At 45.9% G+C, this 25,359-nt stretch overlaps 1 long non-coding RNA gene across 1 annotated transcript in view; it reads right to left on the bottom strand.

The window, feature by feature from the left end:
• Nucleotides 1-15,151: 15,151 nt before the first annotated feature.
• LOC127300167 (uncharacterized) overlaps nt 15,152-25,359 on the bottom strand; it is a 29,492-nt gene continuing 19,284 nt past the window's right edge. The window contains exon 5 of the long non-coding RNA XR_007850962.2: nt 15,152-15,600. This is a non-coding gene — a long non-coding RNA (uncharacterized lncRNA). The remainder of the gene's footprint in view (nt 15,601-25,359) is intronic.

The raw sequence follows: 25,359 nt of genomic DNA, 5'->3' as shown, positions 1-25,359 counted from the left end.
AGCCTAAAACCCCGTCGCCTACCTTTGGTCAAGCGACGTTAATGGCGTCCCTGTTTTCCCAGGCGACGCAGGGATGCGTCTCGTCGTGCATGGCCGCGTGGCCGTCCACGCCGGCGTTATTGCGCGCAACCACCCGCTGCCGCCGATGTTTAAAGACGCCCTGCAGTTTCTCACCGCTCACAAACCTTCTCGTCGCCGCCGCCTCCCCCCTCCCAGATCTTCTCCTCGTCTCTCCAAAAAATGTCGAGCTCGTCCTCCCGCAACATCGCCGCGGCGAACGGCATCGGCCGCGGCAGCTTCACCGTGGCGGAGGCGTGGGCGCTGTACCACGCCCGGTATCCAGTCCCGCCGGACATGCGGCTGCCAAGCAGCGGCGGTTGGAAGATGGCCGTGAACGGCATTGGCGTTCCGTCGCCGCCGAAGCCGCGCACGGACCAATGGTGGGACGCCGTCAAGGCCCGTCGGGCTCAACTCACCGCCCAGGAGCGGTTGGATCCGACGTGGGCGGTCGACAACAACGACGTCTGGTGGACGACGTACTTCAAGGCGAAGTACGACATCGAGATGCACAGCACGGAGGGGCTCGTCGGCGGCCCCAATAGCTGGAAAAAGGACGGTCGCGCCCTGTTCTGGGGCGTTTCGTGGCGCACCCTCGACAACGTCATCCGCGGCATCCGCAACGGCGCTCCAAGGCTGGAGATGCCGTCGTCGCCGCCGCCGTCTCTTCAATGGCAGCCGAGGAGGATGACGCACTCGTCCTCCTCGCACTCTTCTTCCTCAGGACCGGCGCGATCGACGCTGTCCTCGTCTTACCAGTCGGTGCCGTACACCGTTCCCAAATGGGAGGTGAAGGAGGAGCCGGCGACGCCCGTCAACACGAGGCGTGGCGGCAGCGGCAGCGGCAGCCGGCGGCAGCAAGGGAGGCGCGGCGGCGCCCTCCTCATCCTGAAGCCGGAGGTGAAGGAGGAGCCGGAGGAAGCGTCGCAGGCGGCGCTGCTGGAGGAGTATGAGCGGCAGCAGCGGCTCATCGCCAGCAGCGACGACCCCGAGGACTGCCCAGGTCTGCGGGCGGCGTTCTTGGCGTCCATGAACGACAAGGACGCCTGGAGGGGCAACCTCGACGCGGCGATCGCCTTGTCCATCCGCGACTCCGGCAAGCCGCTGGTGGACCTCACCGACGACGGCGAGGCAGGACCAAGCGGCGCGGTGAAGGACGAGCCCGTCGACGATCCCGTCGGCGAGCGCGTCAAGCAGGAGGTCGTCACCGATGACATGTACAACTTCCAGCAGTACTACGACGCCTCCGGCCGCCGCAAGTGGTACTAGATTAGGTTTAGTTTAAATTTAGTCAAATTTCGTTCGAATCTATGTAAGTTTGAACGAATCTTAGTCGAATCTCGTTAACTTTAAAATTTCCGAATTTTTGTTTGGGGGACGCGACTTGGGAGCGACGTCCCCCAAAGGCGGCACGAACGAAACACGTCCCCCAAACGCTCAATCCGGCGCGGTTTGGGGGACGCGGCTGGAGATGCTCTTATACCTAACCACAACCCCATTTAGCCAATTGCCAAAAATGTTAGCGATGCTTCGGGGTGGGTATAAGCTAGATCCTATCTGAATGATTGACCATATAGCTCTCGCGAATTGATACTGAAAAAAGAGATGTTTTATCGTCTCCTCTTCATGACAGAAGACACATCTCTTACAACCATGCTAGTTTCGCTTTGCAAGGTTATCTTTAGTGAGGATAACACCACGGCGTAAGTACCAAGCGAACACCTTCGTTTTTAGTGGTATCCTCAACTTCCAAATGCTTTTATTATTTAGTATCGGTTGGACAGGTTCTCAACGCTTCATACATGGATTTTACCGAGAATAAACCATTCTTGGTAAGTTCCCAGCGGAAAATATCTTTCCCCTGAACCAGTTGGATTGGAGCTAATCTTTGTAGCAATTCATTCCAAGAAGTTAAGCGGGGACCGACTACATCACGCCTGAATGTCATAGTTGGTGGAGAGGTTACCATCACACTCTCAAGAGTAACATCCTTATGATGTACGATCCTGTATAAATCAGGATATTGTTCTCGAAGTGTGGTTGCACCCAACCACTTATCCTCCCAGAACCGTATCTCCGACCCATCTCTAATGGAAAACGGCCCATGTGGGAAGAAGTGATTTTTAGTTGCCATAATGCCAGCCAAAAGTGAGAATCCCCAGGTTTCCAAATAACCTGAGAAATCGCTTTTGAGCCTACATAGTTCCTCCTCAACAAGGTCTGCAATACACCATCCTCAGTTAAAAACCTGGCCAATCACTTGCCTAGTAGGGCCTTGTTTTTAATCTCCAAGTCGTGGATACCAAGTCCACCTTGATTTTTCAGACGATATACTACATTCCATTTTGTTAACCTGTATTTCTTCTTCCCACTATCTCCTTGCCAAAAGAATCTTGATCGGAAATAATCAAATCTATGAAGAATTCCTTTAGGTAGCTGGAAGAATGAAATCATATATAGTACCATATTCGTGATTACTGAATTTATGAGGACCAATCTTCCACCCAGAGATAGTAATTTTCCTTTCCAACTAGAAAGTCTTATCTGCAACCTTTCCTCGACTATTTTCCATTCTGCTAAGGTGAGTCTCCGATGATGAATCGGGATACCCAAGTAGCTTATTAGAAAACTGCCTAAACCACAGCCAAATATCTCGGCATATTCGTTAGCATCGTCTTGGGCCTCACCGAAACAAAACAACTCACTCTTATGGAAATTAATCTTTAGACCGGAAAGTAGCTCAAACGCTGATAAAATTAATTTTAGGTTTCGTGCCTTTTCTATATCATGATCCATAAAAATAATCGTGTCGTCGGCGTATTGCAGTATCGACAATCCCCCATCAACTAGATGGGGAACCACTCCTTCGATCTGCCCATCTTCCTTAGCACGCTCAATTAATATAGCAAGCATATCCACCACAATGTTAAATAACATTGGAGATAGGGGATCGCCTTGTCTCAAACTTTTCTTTGTTTGGAAGTAGTTGCCCACATCATCGTTAACTTTGATAGCCACACTTCCACCAAAGACAAAGTTATTAATTAAAGCATGACCTCATGGATTTGTTTGAAGAACTCCACGCAGAGAAATTAGAATTGTTTCGTATTAATTTTGGGGAGATCATTTTGCTTCCGAAGGTTAACGATGTTGAACGAATCCAACAATTTAGACCAATATGTCTCCTTAATGTCTGTTTTAAAATTTTACTAAAGTAGCTACTATTAGACTTAATTCAGTGGATGATCAGGTGGTGCGACCAACTCAAACTGCGTTCATGCAAGGCCGATACATCCTCGATGGTGTGGTTACCTTGCATGAAACCATACATGAGGCATCATAAAAAGTTGAATGGGGTCATCCTCAAGATCGACTTTGAAAAAGCCTATGATAAGGTCAAATGGTCATTCTTACAACAAACACTTCGGATGAAAGGCTTTTCTCCCGAATGGAGCAGTTTGACACTACAAAAAAGAACTATATGATACCACATCGTGCCCGGCTTAGTCGTTTTTTATAAGAGCCGCATGGTAAAACATGGTAGAGAGTGGATTTGGTGATCAAGAGGATACGTGAGCACGCCCTAGCCACCGTTAGATGAACGTTGAGATTCAATTTTTGGCTCACGGCCACCATACGGCGTTAATGCTTTTTTCAGCTGTTGTTTGGTAGAAACGAGCCACCCTCCTTTTCGTGCTCTGCTCTGACCACCGCACGTCCCCTGCTCGCTGCCCTCCACCTGCGCGAGGCCCGCGCGCCGCCCCTGCTCCTCCTGCCTAGACGCGAGGCCGCGCGCTGCCCCTGCTCCTCCCTCACCGACGAGAGGCCCGCGCGCCGCCCCTACTCCTCCTGCCTAGACGCGAGGCCGCGTGCTGCTCCTGCTCCGGCCATCCATGTGCTCGCACCACCGCTCAGAGGGCACCAAGCCCGCACTCGATGCAGGCGGGGCGACCACGGTGCGCCTGCTCCCGCTGCTTCGCCGTAGGCCCCGGCGCCGCCACCGTAGCAGGGCGTCCGGGCAGAGCGGCCAGATGTGGCAGACGGATTCGACTCGCTACCATGTTTCTCCAACACTGGCGAGCAAGAATCGGGTCAGCGGAGCTGCAGGTCGTGGGTTGTTGGGGATGTGCGGCCGCATGGGTTGTTGGGGAGTTGCAGGTCGTGAGTCGTGGGTCGTTGGGGAGCTGCAGGTTGTGGGTTGTTGAAGCAGTCCGGGTCGTGGGGGAAAGCCACTGGCACGCAGAGGAAGGAGAGATTGCTCCGACCGACAGACGTTGGGAGCGGGGGCGAGGACGGCGACGAGGGAGCCGACCAGCACTTCTCCCACCTCCTTGGCCACTCGCTCTGCATCAAGCATCTGCGGCGCGTGGTCTACAACGGCGGAAGCTGCAGGCGTCCGTTCCCTGGCACCGGCGACTCGCCCCACCGCCCTGCCGCCAGCGACGATGCAGACGGCGCTTCATGGATCGAGCCCGCGTTACGAGCCCCGTTGTGGCTGATTCTCCACCGAGCCCTCGTTAGGAGCCCGCGACTCCATCTTCGCCGGATTCCGTCGCAAGCGGCGGCTATGGCGCGAAGGGAAGTCGGGGCGTGCAGGGAGGTCGCCTGGAAGAGTTAGGCCGGCCGGCGGCGCGTGGATGGTTTCGTGGGCGTCTGTAGAAGAGGAAAGGGGACAAAAGCACCGCTTTATTTTAGGACCTGAACCACGCGAGGCTCCAGTGTCTCCTGTAGTGTCTTCATTCGTTTTGGTTATTGGATGCAGTTAGACACGTGTCGAGTAGCTAAGGGGTGCTCACGTATCCCCTGATCGCCGGGCTTCAACCGAAACATGGTATGTATTTACGATATGTGCACAGCGCTCGACTATATACCATACGAAAACATCGCTCCAACGACATGCTTTGTTTCTTTCTAATGAGCTCCTTTGATGGTTCCTGGCGATTCTACGAGGATTTTTTTGTTGCGCAAAGATTTTTGCATTTGTTTTATACTAGTTTAGGGAGGGGGGTCACGATGCGCGACTCATTTAGTAAAGTTCTATCGCCGCTATTGAGGATCTAACGAGCGTCCTGATGTTAATGTGGTGGCTAGATTAGATGGTTACCACGGGAGTCTATACAATTGGACTATCGCGACTTTTTTAATGGTTCTATAATTTTCAAATCAATTCCCATCAATCGAATGTTGTATCGCTAACGTAGAAATTTTACAGTTACCAGCACGGTGGAAATATGTTTCATGATATGTTCCAAGTAGGAACCCTTATCGCACCATTGAAAAATTTGTCAGCAATTCCATGCTATTGGTGAGATCGCTGACAATGGGCTACTGGGGTGCTACTTCTGTGGCAAAAAGGTATGTACATCTGATGTGGAGGGGACTATCATTTTACACATTCACTTTGATTCGTGAATGCCCCCTCCCCTCCACAAGGCATTGGATTCAACCTAACGAGAAACCCGAAGTTGATTATGTGTCTAGAGTATGGGGATATTGCAGGTATCTTGATGTAGGCGGACTAACGTGAAAATGTTCAATGGATCTATAAATGTCCAATCAATGCTCGTCAAACATAATTCGGATCACTAACGTGGATTTTTTGCTGTTACGAAAAGGGTTGAGATATACTTCATGATATGGTCCAAGTAAGATCCTTATCGCAGCATCGGCAATCTATCAACAGTACCAATCTGAGAAATGGGACCCTATGTTTCATGATATGTTCCAAGTAGGAACCCTTATCGCACCATGGGCAAAATTGTTAGCAATTCCAGGCTATTGGTGAGAGCAGTGAATATGGGCTACATGGGTGCTACTTCTGTGGCAAAAAGGTATGTACATCTGCTGCGGAGGGGATTATCAATTTACACATTCACTTTGATTCGTGCATGCCCCTCCCCTCCACGAGGCATTGGTATTAGGGATTTCTATTTTCGTGTCCTCGGGTACTTAGTTGTACTCAGTTTTTCCCAGCTCCTTAGTTTTTCCGCAGTTTTTCCCAAGCCCTTGTCTGAAACCCGCAGAAGGAGCTCGGACGGGAGGAATCCCGTTAAGTTGACCGTTCCGTGCTGACGAGTGGGGCCGCGTCGTCTGGGGCCGCGTCGTGTGGGGCTGGTAGGAAGAGACCGTGTGGTACAGGACGAGACCGTGTTTGGTCATACGAGCGGAGCGGTGGCCGTAGCGTGTGGGGCCGTAGCGTGTGGAGCCGTGTGGGTCCGGGACCTGGGCACGAGTGGTTTCTGTCTCTTTCGCCCAGATTAGCAGTTTTCAATGTACCTTTTTTCCTCTCTCTCGCTCGATCTTATTCATTCTTGATAGCCTAAATTGGTATCAAATCTAGAGCACCTTCTCCTTCTGTTTTTCAATGCCATTTATTTCGTTATGCCTTTGTTTTTACCCAATCAGGTAGGAAATCTAGGGCACAAATCCAGAGAAAATATAGGATAAGCTGCATACAACAGCCAACATAGCATAGATATATTCACGACAGATCCGACAGTAGTACCGATAGATACAACATAAGCTATATTTTACATGAATTTAAGCTGCTCTACAGATAGAGCAGTCACATACAGAGAGTGCAGTAGGCACATTCAACGCCTCCAGGTAGCGCATGTGACTCGCTTGGAGGCTGCGCATGTGAATCCCAAGTGCTTTATGTTGGCAATGAACGCATGCACGTTCACGGTCGTTCCAACTCTAGCGCCGCATCTGCCAATGGATTCAGCATGGTTCACCAGGTAGTTGAAGTCGGTGGCGCAGAGCTTCCTGTTGCAGAAGGGGCATCTGTAAACGCCTAGAGCAAAGTGGCCATCATTATGGCCGAACTGCAGCCTCCTGAGGACGTGACGAGTCTTGGTGTGGAAGGACTCGTCGTCGTTGTCGACGTCGCTGCTCTGCACCTGTCACGTAGCACCAAAGATCATGCAAAAAACACGGAGTCAATTGTAACGATGATGGAACAGAGAGTGAACAAAAGATCATGCATGATAATATGGGCTCGAAAAAAAGAGGTAACCTCAGTTGCATTGGACACACGTATATCCAGGATTTGAGTCAGTAAACCAAAGATCATGCACAAAAAAATTGTACACACCAATTATTTACTGATCAAACCCTGAATCAATTTGTGCCTAAATATTCATCATCATCGGCATAAATTAACCGGATGAGATTGATTACTCACATAAGTTAATCGAATCTTAAACAAAAGCAAATCACAAACACTAATAACGCAAGATCTAACACAAAAGGATTGAACTAGGAACAGACGAACCCTAATAACGCAAGATCTAACACAAAAGGATTGAACTAGGAACAGACGAACCCTAATAACGCTAGATCTAACACAAAAGGATTGAAATGGGATAAGAACAAGGGAACAAAGGGTTACCTCCGGCTCGTCATCGACGATGCTGGTGTCGTAGGGGTTCTCCGGCGTGACGTACGGCACTGGTTCGTACGGGTGCCAAGCGACGGGAGCCTGGACGGTGGCGGCGGCCGATGCGCCGACAATGGGCATCTCCTTCTTCTCCATCGCCGGCGGTTTTGTTCGGGGTTTTTTCTTCGGTTGTGGAGAAGATGATGGGATAGGAGAGGCGGTTGCAGTGAGAATGAGAGAGTGGGCGAGCATCGAGGGAGAGAAAGAGGGGCTCTATAAAGACGAAGGTGGCGTGTACCGTAACACGCGTCCGCTATGCACGGTTGCAGCATGCACCGCGACACGAGTCTAACCCTGGGACGTTTGGTGTACTCAGTTATAACCTCGGGCCTTATACATAAATTTTATCTATACTCAATTTTACCCTCAAGTAGCTGGTCAACACAGAGTCAACAAATGAGATTCACATAGCTAACTGAGTCATTTCATGCGCAAAAAAATCCAAAAAAACATAGTAGCACCTACTCATGGAGTCTTCCTACGCAACCTGCCACCTAGAAAACCTTAACAAACATAGATAAATCAAGTTTTACCACCAATTGCCACTTCTCAGAATCACTAGTAGCTATGAAGATGCATGGTTTTCCACTCAAACCCCTTTGCAAAACATCTTCCCCAAAAACATAGTTCGTCTAAATGATGTCATAATTGTCACACTCATGTATATTTGAATTGCAAATAATTTGATGTAGCTCAATATGAATTATATTGTACAAAAGACGAATTTTTCATTTTGTAATTCTTTTGTTTGAATCCCTTAGTCTATTTACAATTTACGTGCCCTTGGTTTTTTAGTACTACTCAGTTTTGCCCTCAGCTGTCACAAATGCTAACAGAAGCCCAAACTTATCCTGATTGGTTGAGCCGTTGTCGCATGGATCGACTCCACGAACCGTTGATCCACTGATCTAAGGGGCATTATACCCCTCTCCGTCTCTTCGTGACCACCTCTCTCTCTTTCTCCTCGTGGCCACCCCTCGCTCTCTCTTCGTGGCCACTCCTCTCTCTCTCTGTCGGTGGAGAGTGCCACCCCTCTATTTATGTGCAATAACGAGTTTGCCACGTAACTATATTCCCTCTATTTATGCATTATTTTCCACGATCTAAAAATGTTAAACTAAAAAGTGGTATAATTTTGGTGTAAACAAGAGACATACATATTTGCGGATTTCGGTGAATGCATTATTTGTAATTCCTTTTCTTTTAGAAAATATAGTGTGGGATATAGTTTTGATAATTTGAAACGGCCCAAAAGTGATATAATTTTGGTATAAATATGACGCATATATATTTGCGGATTTCGATCAATGCATTATTTGTCACCCCTCTAACAATTATCAACTATCTTTAGCATTTTTTCTTTCTTTTAGGGAATATAGTTTGGGATATAGTTTTGGTAATTTGAAACGCCCAAAAGTGATATAATTTTGGTATAAACATGAGGCATACATATTTGCGGATTTCGGTAAATGCATTATTTGTCACCTCTCTAACAATTATCAACTATCTTTAGCATTCCTTTTCTTTTAGGGAATATAGTTTTGGTAACTTTGGTAGAAAGATGAGACATACATATTTGGCATATTTGGGGGATTTCGGTGAAGGGATTATTTGTCACCCCTCTAATAATTATCAACTTTCTTTAGCATTCCTTTTCTTTTAGGGAATATAGTTTGGGATATACTTATTTTTTTGGTAATTTTGGTGAATGCACACACTAACTTTGAAAACAACTACAAGTACATATAACTGAATAATGTATTTGTAACAAGGTATCCCTTGTAATAACTTCTAGCGCCTGGTGAGCAATGATAAGAATCCGATCGCAATTATACAACAAAAAAACAATCAGCCATCAGATTAGCTTGCTTCTTCAACTCGATCAGCTGCCTTAACTACTTGTTTATTTTCTTCAGTTCTCCCTTCACTTCCACCAGTCCTGCATTGGGAGCATTAGGCAATATTGGAACGGCTCCTCTCTCCGCCGCATTCTCTACAGCAAGTCCCCCCTCCCAAATTGCGCTCCCCAATAGCGCCAATTGATTCATGTAATTGAAGCCTCTGAACGTACACATTGATCCATTCGAAATGCCTGCATTTCTTCAGGATCTGAAAACAACAACGTGAACCCTAAATCCCAAATTCGAGGGAGTAACAAGAAAATCGAGAGAAAACAGAGAAATTGGAGCGAGATCTAACCTTATCCCCCTCTCTATATGGAATGCTCTCGCATGCAACGAACTCACATCCACGGTTGCCGTTGTTGTCCGTCTTACAGATCGAACGCTTTAGAGGCTCCTGGCGTGGGCAGTCATGGCATACTGCGGCCATGAAGAACAGAAGGTCGAAGAGAAACTAGACATCACCCGCCTACCGGAGAAGGGCTGCCACTGGCGGAGAAGAAGAACAATGGGGCGCGGGGAAACAAAGGGGAGGCAATGGCACGGGCACGGGCGAGGGGCTGGCTCATGCTTCCATTTTGCAACGGTCACCTGGGTAAGTTGTGGGTTCGGCGCGCTAACGTGGACAAGTTGTGGGTCCCACGATGATCTGGATAAGTGGAGACGTGTCCACTACGGGGCACCAACAGCAGCCCCACTTGCCAGCACCAACCAACGGTCAACTAAACGGGAATCCTCCCGTCCGAGCTCCTTTTGCGGGTTTCAGACAAGAGCTTGGGGAAAACTGAGGAAAAACTAAGGACCTGGAGAAAACTGAGTACAACTAAGAACCCGAGGGCACGAAAATAGAAATCCCTTAGTATTAACCTAACGAGAAACCCGAAGTTGATTATGTGTCTAGAGTATGGGGTTATCGCAGGTATTTTGATGTAGGCGGACTAACGAGAAATTCTCCAATGGATATATTAAATGTCCAACCAATGCTCGTCAAGCATAATTTGGATCACTAACGTGGACTTTTTGCTGTTACGAAAATGGTTGAGATATACTTCATGATATGGTCCAAGTAAGAATCCTTATCGCAGCATAGGCAATCTATCAACAGTACCAGTCTGGAAAAATGGGACTCTATGATATCACACGATGTACTTTATTATGCTTCTTATAAGTACATCATGGTTCTAATAGCCGGACTCTGTTAATTGCCGCTATAAGTACACGAGTGTCTTTGATTTTACAAGGATTTACACTTTGAGAATGCATGGTGTAAATATCAGGTACACTGGTGTTTTTGTTAAGGACCACCATCGATAGCCCCCGCAGAATGGTAGGCATGTTTTTCCTTGGTGGTATTACACGTGTAATATCATTATTTTAGTAGATCGAGATGCATGTATAAACATATATCGTTTTTTCATGTCCTGTTTATGCTGCATGCCAACACGTATTCCGCTATGCATCGCTGACGTAGGAATCAATCCGTTTACCAAAGTACTATGTGTTTCCATTAACGGTACTTCTAGGTTCTGATGGAGCGGACCATAGATTATGATTGGGCCACGATGGGCGCGTACCATATCTTTTTTTTATGTAACCATATATTTCATTAGACAATCTGTTTACAGAGATTACACATGTGATCACCACATAAGACAAACATTTATATCAAGCAATTTATTTTAAATTCATGAATGGGCCCAACCATTCGTCTCCAACGTGCGAGTTTTGCAGTTACTTCGTTCTTTCGATAGTTTTATTTAGGATACTAAATACTTTTACATAAATCAACAGGATTCCAATTGAATAGGAAAACGAGTGGACACGTCTCGCACGTGCCGGTCACGTGCAGAGCATTAGGGCACGCGGGGAGGGAGGGACCATATTCTTATTTAGGCGCTGTCGGGAGGCTGGTCATGTCTTCCTCCTCCCGCAGATGCCCCCTTCTCTCCCCTCCAACAAGTTGCTCCAGATCCGACAACGGGAGGTGCTGGATAAACAATGGGAGCGGCTACAGAAAAAGGAGCATTGCTTCCCCGCGAGAGACCGGGTATTTCTTTTCCTCGATGGACAGGGCCGAGGCATACTTTCGTAGATTGACTAGATCTGGTTGGCATATTATAGATACATACTGAAAATGAGCTCTATGTTACGGATCTTGAACTGATCTTTGATTGACACCGGCTTGCATACATTCCGCGAGTTTCCACATATATCAAAGATGTTTACTAGCAAAAGTGACCGTGCGTTGCACCGGGAGAATCCAATACTCAAACGCTCATGCAAACCATCCGCGTTGACACTTTCCTTTGCCACCATCAATGACGATGATCATGTTTTCTCCTATTCATGAAGAACATAATCAAAAAGCCTCTTTATATGCATAGTTTATTTATAAATCACGCTTTCTCCTATTCGTGGCATTGATGAGTTAGATTGCCAGCTCGTCGCTGCACCAACTTGTAATACGATAAACTTGTAATGATGGTGACGCCACATTTAAATTTTATTAAGATATATGAATCCAACGAATTTATAGTTACACGTTCGTGTATTGCTATATGTTAATTTTTTTATTGAATCCATGCCATAGAAAATTTATTGTAACCTTAGTTGGTATTTTGGTTGAGCTATTACCTTTAGATTGACATCCGAAGAGAAAATGAGATTAGGCTAACGATGCAATAGCTTAAGCAAACAAATAAAAATAATGCCGAAATGCAAATAATTTTCTTTCTAAGACTCCAAAGCACTGAAAAGCTAACGAAAGCTCAGGTCAAGCCGATGTCCTCCACCTATATGGAAAGATCACTCTTGTAACAATGAAAAACTTAATAAAGCTCATTTGGTGTAAGAAACACAGGACATGGTCACACTTTTAGTACCCGGTCAAAATACGATGGACGATTAGAAATCACGAGGCCATGAAAATATTGTGCTTATAAGCTCCACAGAAACTGACCAGTTGGCTATGAGCTAATACAACATGATCCTAGGTCGTCATGAGTGTAGCAAAGTAGCATCTGAATAACAACCATTAACTTGTCTTGTTAGATGTATAAGATGAGTGACTCATAATTCCAACAGTCTAATATAAAGGTCAATTATATGAGCTAGGTTCCTTTCTCATATTCCAACATTCATACATGAGGACCAAAGATGTTGCAGATGGATTTTGAGTAGGATAGAATGGATATTCTGCTTTGATACTCGCAAGTGCAGCCATTTATATTCGTTGATCAAAGTTGCTATTTTAGGAAATTCCGATAAAATATCCTTTGGTATGTGTGTATTTTCTCGATTGGAATAGCTCATCTCACAACTGTTCTGTAAATTCACCGAATGAAAAACAATCGCTGTAAATTGAAAATGAGCCTGTATCTTTGGAGTATATACACAAGTACTGCAATGTCTACACTGCGTCAACGCCGATTAAACTAAACTAAATGGCATTCGATTCCTTGCTAATTATGCAAATCAAAATCTCACCACATAGTAGCATCTGCTCCGTATCGCCTGGAACCTCCACAGCATCAGCGGCTCTGTCAAGGCCGGCCGACCGCGATGGCGTCTACGTCGCCTTGCTCTGGATGGAGACCTCGCACCTAGCCACGCTCATCTTCACCTCGTGTCGTGTCAGCGAGCGAAGCACATGAGGACACGGGGAGGGCGGCGTGTTTCAGCGCGCTCTGAGGCCGCCGTGGTGGTGTGGGTGTCCGTAATTCGATTGGAGCTAGCACCAGAGGCAGGCCGGCGACCGCGTCGGTGGGCGAGAGAGCTGGAGGCGCGCGGGCGTCTCAGCGAGCGGCAGGTGAGGATGGGGTGAGCGGGGCCCTAGCCGGCGGCGCTTGTCGATGGGGGTGGGCGGGGCCCTTGCCGGCGGCGCGAGGCCTCGCTGGTAGGTTTCCGCGGGAGCTTGCATCGATGTCGATTGGGGACTTTTTGTGTTGTTTTGCGGCTGCCGCCGTCGACCACTATCTCCCTTCCGTCGCTCTGTTCAGGTCGGGATGGCAGGAGCTTGATCTCTACGGTCGACGCCCCGCCGCGCCAGGTACATGTGCGGCGGCACCCACCCATCTGCGACCTCTGCTCCTGCTCGCACAGCGTGGCGGGCCCCGGATCCAGCTCGTCGAGCCGGCTCGGCCATGCCGGTTGACCCGCGCTAACGCCTCCACCTGACGCAAGATGGACGACGGCGAGATGGTAGCCGGAGCTCGGGCCGAATTGCCAATTTCTTGGCCAACCGTTTACTTCCCTTTACTCAGAAAAATCCCCGTATCTACCCACAATAAAAAAAAGGGACAAATCCCCGTATCACTTTGTTCCTCTGGTTCGCTGCATGGCGCCGCTCTCCTTGTCCGATCCAGCAACTGCCGTGCTCAATAAAAATGGGGACGGAGATGGAGGAAGCCTAGGCGCTCAGCCGCCCACGCTCGACGCGCTGAATCTCGCCGTGGATGCCCTCGGACTCGGCGCCTCCGCGCTTCCCGCTGGCTGTGGCAGCTCCCGCTCTTGGCCACTTCCGTGGTGGGGGTAGTGGTTCTCATCATCGCCATCGGTAACCTGCAGACCCTGCCCAGCCAACCGATCTAAGGGCGGAGCTTCACGGGCAGGCCCTGGAAGCCGCGTCGTCCGCGTGCAGGAGATGGACCTGATGCGCGTATCTTCTTCTCTTCCGTCCGCACTCCGGAGCGGCCGACGCCTGAGCACCTCCCGCACCCTCACGCAGAACGGGCGAACTGCATCGAGCAAATGCCTCATCGGTGAGGAAATTTGTTCGGAGGGGAATTTTCCGTCGGCAGAAAGAAGTAACGAACCGGTACCTGCCAAAAGTTTGTAATATGTGGTGGGAGGGCAAAACGGTCCAAAAAATATTGTTAACGAACGATAGAGGGAGAAACCCTTTTGCTTTTATTATTAGGTATAGATAGTCACTGTGGTATATCTTGATGTTAGTCGCTGCGGCATTTTGAACAGAGCATCAGAACATCGATGGATCCGGAAGTCTCGCATTTTCCTCCACAGACTCAGGGGAAGAGTCTGACGATGCGGCCAACCTAGTATCTGGTGAAGAAGTGGAGGCGGACGATGATCCCATCGCAGAAACGGTTCCACATGCAGGAGGCAAGGAGAAGGAAAAAGGTCATCCAATCTCGCTGCAGTGTGAAGAAAATGTACCAGCTGATGGATGGATTTGGAGAGGAGAAACGTTAGCTGGTCAAAGAGATGGATTTTACAGGCATTCTGGATATACCATTTGTGACAAGGTCGAACAGGGGGTTCTCGTGTGGGCTATATCGCCATGTGGACGAGGCGGCATCTGCGATTAGCATTGGACTCAGAAGAGATATTGTGTTCAATGCATCTGATTTTGGGAAAATCATAGGAATCCCTTGCTGCGGTTCGCCAATCGGTTCAGACCCTGAGAAAGATGTCGTAGCCACAGTTTGCAAGATACTTGGTATAAGTGCCAGGGAGAATAAGATCAACGCAATCGAGAAGATCGTGACCAAGGTTCATGACAAGGAAATGACGAAGAAAGAAACGTACGCATTCAAAGTGGCATTATGCATTTGCGTAGTGACGCACATGTTGTCGCCGCCGTTGAAAAGGAATTATTTACAAACAAATTACTGGGGAGGTGTGGGGCCCTAGACTTACCAGTCCGAAACTCCTGTTATGTATATAATTTCATGATCCCAAGATCATTCCATCGTGAATACATAACCGAACTGATACCAAATTACATCATTCATTAAAGTACCGAATTAAAAGTATTATGGAAGTTTTACATCATAGGCCATCAAGGCCGTAGTTCAACAAACAACAGCGGAAACAACTTGACTCCAAAAGCGGTCGAACCTAAGTCATGCCTTTACGCTATGTCAACACCCGGGTTTTTAAGTCCGGATGCCTATTATGTCATACATCGCAATCCCAAGAATATTGTTGTTGCGAGTCATAATAGTTAAGTATCACAGTCATCATTCATTACAAACCATAATGTCTTACAAATTGGAATCACATGATCCATATTACACGAATAGTTGATCTATTGATCAACGAAACAACACAAGTTCATAGCGGAAGCATAAAGATAAAAGGACTCTCTAGTCCACAGGCCAACGCTTGACGTCGGAAACTCCTAGTTGTGGTAGACGTCCTGCTGGTCGTCATCCTCGTACTGCTGCTCGGCTTCATATTCTGGCCATTTGAATAGCCAGGGACAAAGCCGTGAGTACTTTAAGTACTCGCAATCTAATACTAATGGAAGTGCTAACATTATTATAGAGAGTGTTCTAAGCTCTAAGGTTATTTGCATAAAGCCAGTTTTAGTTTAGAAACATTTTCGTAAACAATTTCTCATGTGCTAACTAACTCAAGTGGGAACATTAGTGGCATTCCCACAACTCTGTTGTGATTCAAATTCAAAGTCACTGTTCAAGTTCAAAATCACAAGTCACAAAGATATAAATTTTGATGACGGAAACAGTATGGCCTTTCCAACTGTCCATGACCGCGGACGCGGCTATTTGAATAGGTTTACATTCTGCAGAGGTTGCACACTTGTGCCACAACATTTGATTACATCCGTCAGGGGTAAACCCCGAATAATCGTAACTCAGTACGCGGATCATCAACCGTTAACCTTTCACTTACACACCCTAGTATAGGCACCTCTCCCCATGAGCTTGGCCTCCCGGTGAAAACCAACTGTTAATCCGGGAACGGCACAGGGCTTGGCCGTACAATTCACCTCAATTCACATCATCTCTCAACAACGGAGGCAGCCTCAAGCATAATCCCTATGATGTGTGTTCAGAGGGAACCCATACTAAGACACATAAATTTCCAGCTAAGCCTTACCCATAATCAGGTATTGTGGGGGTACTCAAAAATTGGAATGGTATCGCATCCAACTCAATCATCAGTTTTTAGCCATTTCACCAAGTCAAATTCATGTCATATTCACCTTCAAAATCTTTCAATGGAAATGACTCATCATTCCAAGGTTTTCAACATCATCATTTCACAAACACATGTTCCCATCTAGAGTAGTCATTTTTAATTTAGCACTAGCATCTAGGTATGAGGGGTGCTAAGTACTTTACTTTGCTTCTAGGCTAACTTTGATACTCTTGTACTAACCCAATACTAACCAAGTGAATCATAAATCAAAAAGTACTTCGATAAACAAAAGTAAGTAAAGCTTGTAAAGTAAAACTGGGAATTAGGATCATAAGCATAAAGTAAATGGGTAATGCCTTGCTCATGGTGAGCTTTGCACTTTGCAAGAGTATTATCTTTCCTTGGTTGGGGAATTGGTCAAAGTGGTCTTCTTCTTCTTGGAAGTAGACCTCCTCCTCCTCTTGATACTCCTCGGTACTAGCGTCTAAAATACGAATACGGGGTACACAATCATCATACCAAACTTATTTACTAGACTAGGCACACTCATGATGCACACCACTTAAACTAGCATCACACATTACTATTAAGTTGGTGGATGTGTTTTTCTTATTATTTAAGATAAATAATTTCCTCTCATACTAATTTAGATGTTACTTTCAATTACTTAGAGAAATAATTTCCTCTCATTATCTTATTAAGATTTAATTTCTATTATGAATAATATGTGACCTAGGTTGACCAAAGTCAACCTGCTCACACTTATCATTTAAGAAAATGATTTAAATGCGGTGAGCACCTCATACCATTTAATCCTAACATGGTAAAGATTTAATATCATCAACAATTCATATGAGACCTAAATGACCAGAGCCTCTACCTCATTTTGAATTGGTTGTGACAAGATTTAAATGAGAGAAAAACTCCCATATGATTTCTTAATAGTTTTGGACAATATCTTTAACTAGAAATAGCCATAAAGTCCTTTAATTAAGCTAGGCCATGATCATTCAAAGTAAGCATGGCATATTTTTGCAGAAACAATTAGTACAAGTGTAGTGTGATTTATAGGAGTTGGAATTAACTTAAAAACATTTATGGTTGATTTTTAATAATTATTCTAAGGCAGAAAAATCCCTGCCTTGTTTATTTTCTCAATTCAATTCTATAATAGGTCTAGGGTTCAATCCAGTGGCATTCTGTAGATAATTTGCTAAGCTTCCCAAATACATAAAATTTGTAAAATTTGGCCCAGTAGATTTGTCCCTATTAAATTTCAAAGTTAACATCAGATTGATATATTTCTCTATTTTGCAATTTTGAATTTGAAACGTGGGCTGGCGGGAAATTAAAAGGGCTGTGCGGTGCGAGAAGAAAATGGGCCGGCCCAGCTTCGCAGCGGGCTAGCTGACAAGGTGGGGGCCACCTGTCATTGGGCTAAAACGAGCGAAACGGTACGGGCGATATCAGCCGTGCGATTAGAACGCGATCGCACGGTCGAGGTGCATCATCGTCGCCGACGAGAGATGGACTTACTGGCGGCTGCGGTAGGGGGTCGGCGAGCTCGTCGGAGCTCCGGCGGTCATCGGAGATGTGCGCGGCTACGTTGTCGATGAAGAGGAAGCCGATGGTAGCAGTGGCTTCGCGTGGGGCAGCCTCCTCCTCCGGCGAGCTCCGTGTACTGGCGGCGGCGATGATCTTGCGATTGAGGCAGGGTGGTGGCTAATCGAGAAAATTGAGAGGTCGAGGAGAGTCGTGGTGAGGAGAGGAAGTGTTCTGCGTGCTCAATTCAGGAGGAGAAGTCCTCCTTTTATAGCAGAGGGAGGTGACCGTGGAGCGGAGCTAGGGTTGCCGGCGTCGTCGTCGGTCTAGGGCTGCGAAGGGGCAAGGAGTGGGCGCGTCTGGTTGCTATTGTACTGGCGAAGATGATGCGCGTGATCGCGGCGCAGAAGGGGCTCTGTAGCGATGGCGCGTTTGATGGGAGCTTGCAGGTCAGGGTTGCGTCGCGTCGACGATGATGTTGGCCATGGCGCTCCCATGGTCAAACCACCGTGTCTGCGAGCTTGCTGGTCGTCTGGCGCATCGACTAGCGAGCGGAGCAGGTGAATGGAGGCGAGGAGCGTCGGCGCTCATCACGTTCTGGCACGTCCAGGGCGCTCGCCGTGCGCGCACTGGCGCGTGCGTGTGAAGGAGATATGCCCTAGAGGCAATAATAAAGTGGTTATTATTTATATCTTTATGTTTATGATAAATGTTTATATATCATGCTATAATTGTATTAACCGAAACATTAGTACATGTGTGATATGTAGACAACAAGAAGTCCCTAGTATGCCTCTTAAACTAGCTTGTTGATTAATGGATGATTAGTTTCATAATCATGAACATTGGATGTTATTAATAACAAGGTTATGTCATTATATGAATGATGTAATGGACACACCCAATTAAGCGTAGCATAAGATCTCGTCATTAAGTTATTTGCTATAAGCTTTCAATACATAGTTACCTAGTCCTTATGACCATGAGATCATGTAAATCACTTATACCGGAAAGGTACTTTGATTACACCAAACACCACTGCGTAAATGGGTGGCTATAAAGGTGGGATTAAGTATCCGGAAAGTATGAGTTGAGGCATATGGATCAACAGTGGGATTTGTCCATCCCGATGACGGATAGATATACTCTGGGCCCTCTCGGTGGAATGTCGTCTAATGTCTTGCAAGCATATGAATGAGTTCATAAGAGACCACATACCACGGTACGAGTAAAGAGTACTTGTCAGGAGACGAGGTTGAACAAGGTATAGAGTGATACCGAAGATCAAACATCGGACAAGTAAAATATCGCGTGACAAAGGGAATTGGTATTGTATGTGAATGGTTCATTCGATCACTAAAGTCATCGTTGAATATGTGGGAGCCATTATGGATCTCCAGATCCCGCTATTGGTTATTGGTCGGAGTGAGTACTCAACCATGTCCGCATAGTTCACGAACCGTAGGGTGACACACTTAAAGTTGGATGTTGATATGGTAGTACTTGAATATGGAATGGAGTTCGAATATTTGTTCGGAGTCCCGGATGAGATCCCGGACATCACGAGGAGTTCCGGAATGGTCCGGAGAATAAGATTCATATATAGGATGTCATTTTATGTGAATTAAAATGTCGCGGAAGGTTCTATGGAAGGTTCTAGAAGGTTCTAGAAAAGTACGGAAGAAACCACCAAGGAAGGTGGAGTCCACATGGGACTCCACCTCCATGGCCGGCCAACCCTAGTGGGGAAGGAGTCCGAAGTGGACTCCCCCTTAGGGGGCCGGCCACCCCCCCATATGGGAGGTGGAACTCCCACCTCTAGTGAGAGTCCTAGCTTGGCTAGGTTTCCCCTCCATATGGAAGGTTTTTGGTTCGGGTCTTATTCGAAGACTTGGATACCAACACTTGGGGTTCCACCTATATAATGAGGGGCATAGGGGAGGGGGCCGGACACACCAAAGCCACAAGTTGGCCGCACCCCCTTGAGGCCGGCCACCCCCTCCCAAACCCTAGCCGCCCCCCTCTCCTCCATATCTCCCGCGTAGCTTTAGCGAAGCTCCGCCGGAGTTCTCCACCGCCACCGACACCACGCCGTCGTGCTGTCGGATTCAAGAGGAGCTACTACTTCCGCTGCCCGCTGGAACAGGAGGTGGACGTCGTCTTCATCAACAACCGAACGTGTGATCGAGTACGGAGGTGCTGCCCGTTCGTGGTGCCGGAACCGATCGTGATCAAGATCTTCTACGCGCTTTTGCAAGCGGCAAGTGAACGTCTACCGCAGCAACAAGAGCCTCCTCTTGTAGGCTTTGGAATCTCTTCAAGGGTGAGACTCGATACCCCCTCGTTGCTACCGTCTTCTAGATTGCATCTTGGCTTGGATTGCGTGTTCGCGGTAGGAAATTTTTTGTTTTCTATGCAACGTTATCCTACAGTGGTATCAGAGCCGTGTCTATGCATAGATGGTTGCACGAGTAGAACACAATGGTTTTGTGGGCGTTGATGCTCTTGTTATCTTTAGTTTGAGTACTTTGCATCTTTGTGGCATAGTGGGATGAAGCGGCTCGGACTAACTTTACATGACCGCGTTCATGAGACTTGTTCCTCGTTCGACATGCAACTTGTATTGCATAAGAGGCTTTGCGGGTGTCTGTCTCTCCTACTATAGTGAAGATTCAATTTACTCTTCTATTGAAAACATTAGTATCAACTTTGTGGTTCATGTTCGTAGGTAGATTAGATCTCTCTCGAAAACCCTAAACCACGTAAAATATGCAAACCAAATTAGAGACGTCTAACTTGTTTTTGCAGGGTTTGGTGATGTGATATGGCCATAATGTGATGATGAATATGTATGAGATGATCATTATTGTATTGTGGCAACTGGCAGGAGCCTTATGGTTGTCTTTAAATTTCATGTTGAGTAGTATTTCAAAGTAGTTGTAATAGTTGCTACATGGAGGACAATCATGAAGACGGCGCCATTGACCTTGACGCTACGCCGATGATGATGGAGATCATGCCCGAAGATGATGGAGATCATGTCCGTGCTTTGGAGATGAAGATCAAAGGCGCAAAGACAAAAGGGCCATATCATATCACATATGAACTGCATGTGATGTTAATCCTTTTATGCATCTTATTTTGCTTAGATCGCGACGGTAGCATTATAAGATGATCCCTCACTAAAATCTCAAGATAATAAAGTGTTCATCCTTAGTAGCACCGTTGCCAAGACTTGTCGTTTCGAAGCATCTCGTGATGATCGGATGTGATAGAATCAACAAGTGCATACAACGGGTGCAAGACAGTTTTGCACATGCGGATACTAAGGTGGCCTTGACGAGCCTAGCATGTACAAACATGGTCTCGGAACACGTGATACCGAAAGGTAGAGCATGAATCATATGGTTGATATGATGAACACTTTGAGTGTTCGCCATTGAAATCACACCTTGTCTCGTGATGATCGGACATAGGTGCGGTGGATTTGGTTCGTGTGATCACTAAGACAATGCGAGGGATATTGTTTTGAGTGGGAGTTCACCTAGATTTTTAATTATGTTGAATTAAAATTTGAACTCAATTTGTCATAAACTTAGTCTAAACTTTTGCAAATATATGTTGTAGAGATGGCGTCCCCAATCAATTTTAATCAGTTCCTAGAGAAAGAGAAACTTAAGAGCAACGGTAGCAACTTCACCGACTGGTTCCGTCATGTGAGGATCTTCCTCTCTGGCGGAAATCTGCAATATGTGCTTGATGCACCGCTAGGTGACCCTGCTGCAGAAACTGAAACCGATGAAGTAAAAGCTGTTTACGAGACTCAGAAAATTCGGTACTCTCAAGTTCAGTGTGCCATCCTGTGTAGTCTGGAATCCGATCTTCAAAAACGTTTTGAGCACCACGATCCTCATGAGTTGATGAAAGAGCTGAAAGCTATTTTTGAGACTCATGCGGCCGTGGAATGCTATGAAGCATCGAAACAATTCTTCAGCTGCATGATGGAAGAAGGCAGCTCCGTTAGTGAGCACATGCTCGCCATGACCGGGCATGCGAAGAAACTCAGTGACTTGGGAATAGTGATTCCTAACATTTAGGGATTAATCGTGTCCTTCAATCACTGCCACCAAGTTACAAGAACTTTGTGATGAACTACAATATGCAGAACATGAACAAGGAGTTACCTGAACTCTTTGGCATGCTAAAAGCTGCTGAGATTGAGATCAAGAAAGAGCACCAAGTGTTGATGGTCAACAAGACCACCAGTTTCAAGAAACAGGGCAAGTCTAAGGGAAAATTCAAGAAGGGTGGCAAGAAAGCTGCCACGCCTCCTATGAAACCTAAGAACGTCCCTAAGCATGATCGTGAGTGCTATTACTGCAAGGAGAAGGGACACTGGAAGCGTAATTGCTCCAAGTATCTGGCTGATCTGAAGAGCGGCCTTGTCAAGAAGAAGAAAGAAGGTATATCTGATATACATGTTATAGATGTTTATCTCACTGGTTCTCGTTCTAGTACCAGGGCATTTGATACTGGTTCGGTTGCTCATATCTGTAACTCGAAACAGGAACTAAAGAATAAACGAAGACTACTGAAAGATGAAGTGACGATGCGCGTTGGAAATGGATCCAAAGTCGATGTGATCGCTGTCGGCACACTTCCTCTACATCTACCTTCGGGATTAGTTTTAAACCTAAATAATTGTTATTTTGTACCCGCGTTGAGCATGAACATTATATCTGGATCTTGTTTAATGCAAGACGGTTATTCATTCAAGTCAGAGAATAATGGTTGTTCTATTTTTATGAATAATATCTTTTATGGTAGAGCACCACAAAAGAATGGCTTATTTCTGTTAGATCTCGATAGTAGTGATACGCATATACATAACATTGATGCTAAGCGAATTAAATTGAATGATAATTCTACTTATATGTGGCACTGTCGTCTTGGTCATATTGGAGTGAAACGCATGAAGAAACTCCATACTGATGGATTACTTGAATCACTTGACTTTGAGTCACTTGATAGATGCGAAGCATGTCTAATGGGAAAAATGACAAAGACTCCATTTTCTGGTATGATGGAGCGAACTACTGACTTATTGGAAATCATACATACCGATGTGTGTGGACCAATGAGCATAGCATCGCGCGGTGGTTATCGTTATGTTCTAACCTTCACAGATGATCTGAGTAGATATGGATATATCTATTTCATGAAACATAAATCCGAAACTTTCGTGAAGTTTAAGGAATTCCAAAGTGAAGTAGAAAATCAACGTAACAAAAAGATCAAATTTCTACGATCTGATCGTGGAGGTGAATATCTGAGTTACGAGTTTGGCATGCATTTAAAGAAATGCGGAATACTTTCACAATTGACACCGCCGGGAACACCTCAACGAAACGGTGTGTCCGAACGTCGTAATCGAACTCTCTTAGATATGGTTCGTTCTATGATGTCTCTTACTGATTTGCCGTTATCATTTTGGAGTTATGCATTAGAGACAGCCGCATTCACTTTAAATAGAGCACCATCAAAATCCGTAGAAACGACACCGTATGAATTATGGTTTAATAAGAAACCTAAGCTGTCGTTCCTGAAAGTTTGGGGTTGCGAAGCCTATGTAAAGAAGTTACAACCGGACAAGCTAGAACCCAAAGCGAAGAAATGCGTCTTCATAGGATACCCTAAGGAAACTATAGGGTATACTTTCTATCACAAATCCGAAGGCAAAATCTTTGTTGCTAAGAACGGAACCTTTCTTGAGAAAGAATTTCTCACTAAAGAAGTGACTGGAAGAAAAGTAGAACTCGATGAGATTGATGAATCTATACTCGTTGATCGAGTAGCGCGATGCAGGAAGTTGTACCAGTACCGCCTACACCGGCAACGAGAGGAAGCTAATGATAATGATCATGAAACTTCAAACGAGGAAACTATCGAACCTCGCAGATCGACAAGGGAACGTACCACTCCTGATTGGTATGATCCTTGTCTAAATGTCATGATTGTGGATAACAATGATGAGGACCCTGCGACGTATGAAGAAGCGATGATGAGCCCAGATTCCAACAAATGGCAAGAAGCCATGAAATCCGAAATGGGATCCATGTATGATAACAAAGTATGGACTTTGGTAGACTTACCTGATAGCCGAAAGGCTGTCGAGAATAAATGGATCTTCAAGAGAAAAACAGATGCAGATGGTAATATTCCTGTCTATAAAGCTCGACTTGTCGCAAGGGTTTCCGACAAATTCAAGGAGTTGACTACGATGAGACTTTCTCACCTGTAGCGAAGCTAAAATCTGTGAGGATTTTGTTAGCAATAGCTGCATTTTTCGATTATGAGATTTGGCGTATGGATGTCAAAACGGCGTTCCTTAATGGAGACATTGAGGAAGAGTTGTATATGGTACAACCCAAAGGTTTTGTCGATCCTAAAAATGTTGACAAAGTATGCAAACTTCAGCGTTCAATCTATGGACTGAAGCAAGCATCAAGAAGTTGGAACCGACGCTTTGATAAGGTGATCAAAGACTTCGGGTTTATACAGTGTCATGGAGAGGCCTGTATTTACAAGAAAGTGAGTGGGAGCTCTGTAGCATTCCTGATATTATATGTAGATGACATATTATTGATCGGGAATGATATAGAACTATTAAGCAGTGTTAAAGGTTATTTGAATAATAGTTTTTCAATGAAAGACCTTGGTGAAGCATCGTATATATTAGGCATCAAGATTTATAGAGATAGATCAAGACGCCTAATAGGGCTATCACAGAGTACATATCTGGACAAGATTCTAAAGAAGTTTAGAATGGACGAAAGTAAGAAAGGGTTCTTACCTATGTTACCAGGCAAAGTCTTGAGTAAGACTCAAGGACCGGCTACGGCAGAAGAAAGAGAAAGGATGAGTAAAATCCCCTATGCCTCGGCAGTAGGATCTATCATGTATGCCATGCTATGTACTAGACCGGATATAGCACATGCTGTTAGTTTGACTAGCAGATATCAAAGTGATCCAGGAATGGAACACTGGACAGCGGTCAAGAATATCCTGAAGTACTTGAAAAGAACTAAGGATATGTTTCTTTGTTATGGAGGTGACCAAGAGCTCGTTGTAAGTGGTTACACCGATGCAAGTTGGAACACTGATCCTGATGACTCTAAGTCACAATCTGGGTACGTGTTTATATTGAATGGTGCTACAGTAAGCTGAGCAAGCTCGAAGCAGTGCACGGTGGCGAAGTCTTCAACAGAATCAGAGTACATAGCGGCTTCAGAGGCTTCATCAGAAGCGGTATGGATGAAGAGGTTCATTGTAGAGCTCGGTGTGGTTCCTAGTGCATTGGACCCATTAATCATTTACTGTGATAACATGGGTGCCATCGCCAATGCACAAGAGCCAAGGTCACACAAGAGGCTGAAGCATATCAAGGTGCGTTACCACTCGATTCGCGAGTATATCGAAGATGGAGAAGTAAAGATTTGCAAAGTACACACT

The sequence above is a fragment of the Lolium perenne genome, chromosome 5, assembly GCF_019359855.2.
Source record: "Lolium perenne isolate Kyuss_39 chromosome 5, Kyuss_2.0, whole genome shotgun sequence".
Classification (NCBI taxonomy): domain Eukaryota; kingdom Viridiplantae; phylum Streptophyta; class Magnoliopsida; order Poales; family Poaceae; genus Lolium; species Lolium perenne.
Note: the sequence above shows the minus strand (reverse complement) of the source record. Positions and strands in the feature narration are given on the sequence as shown.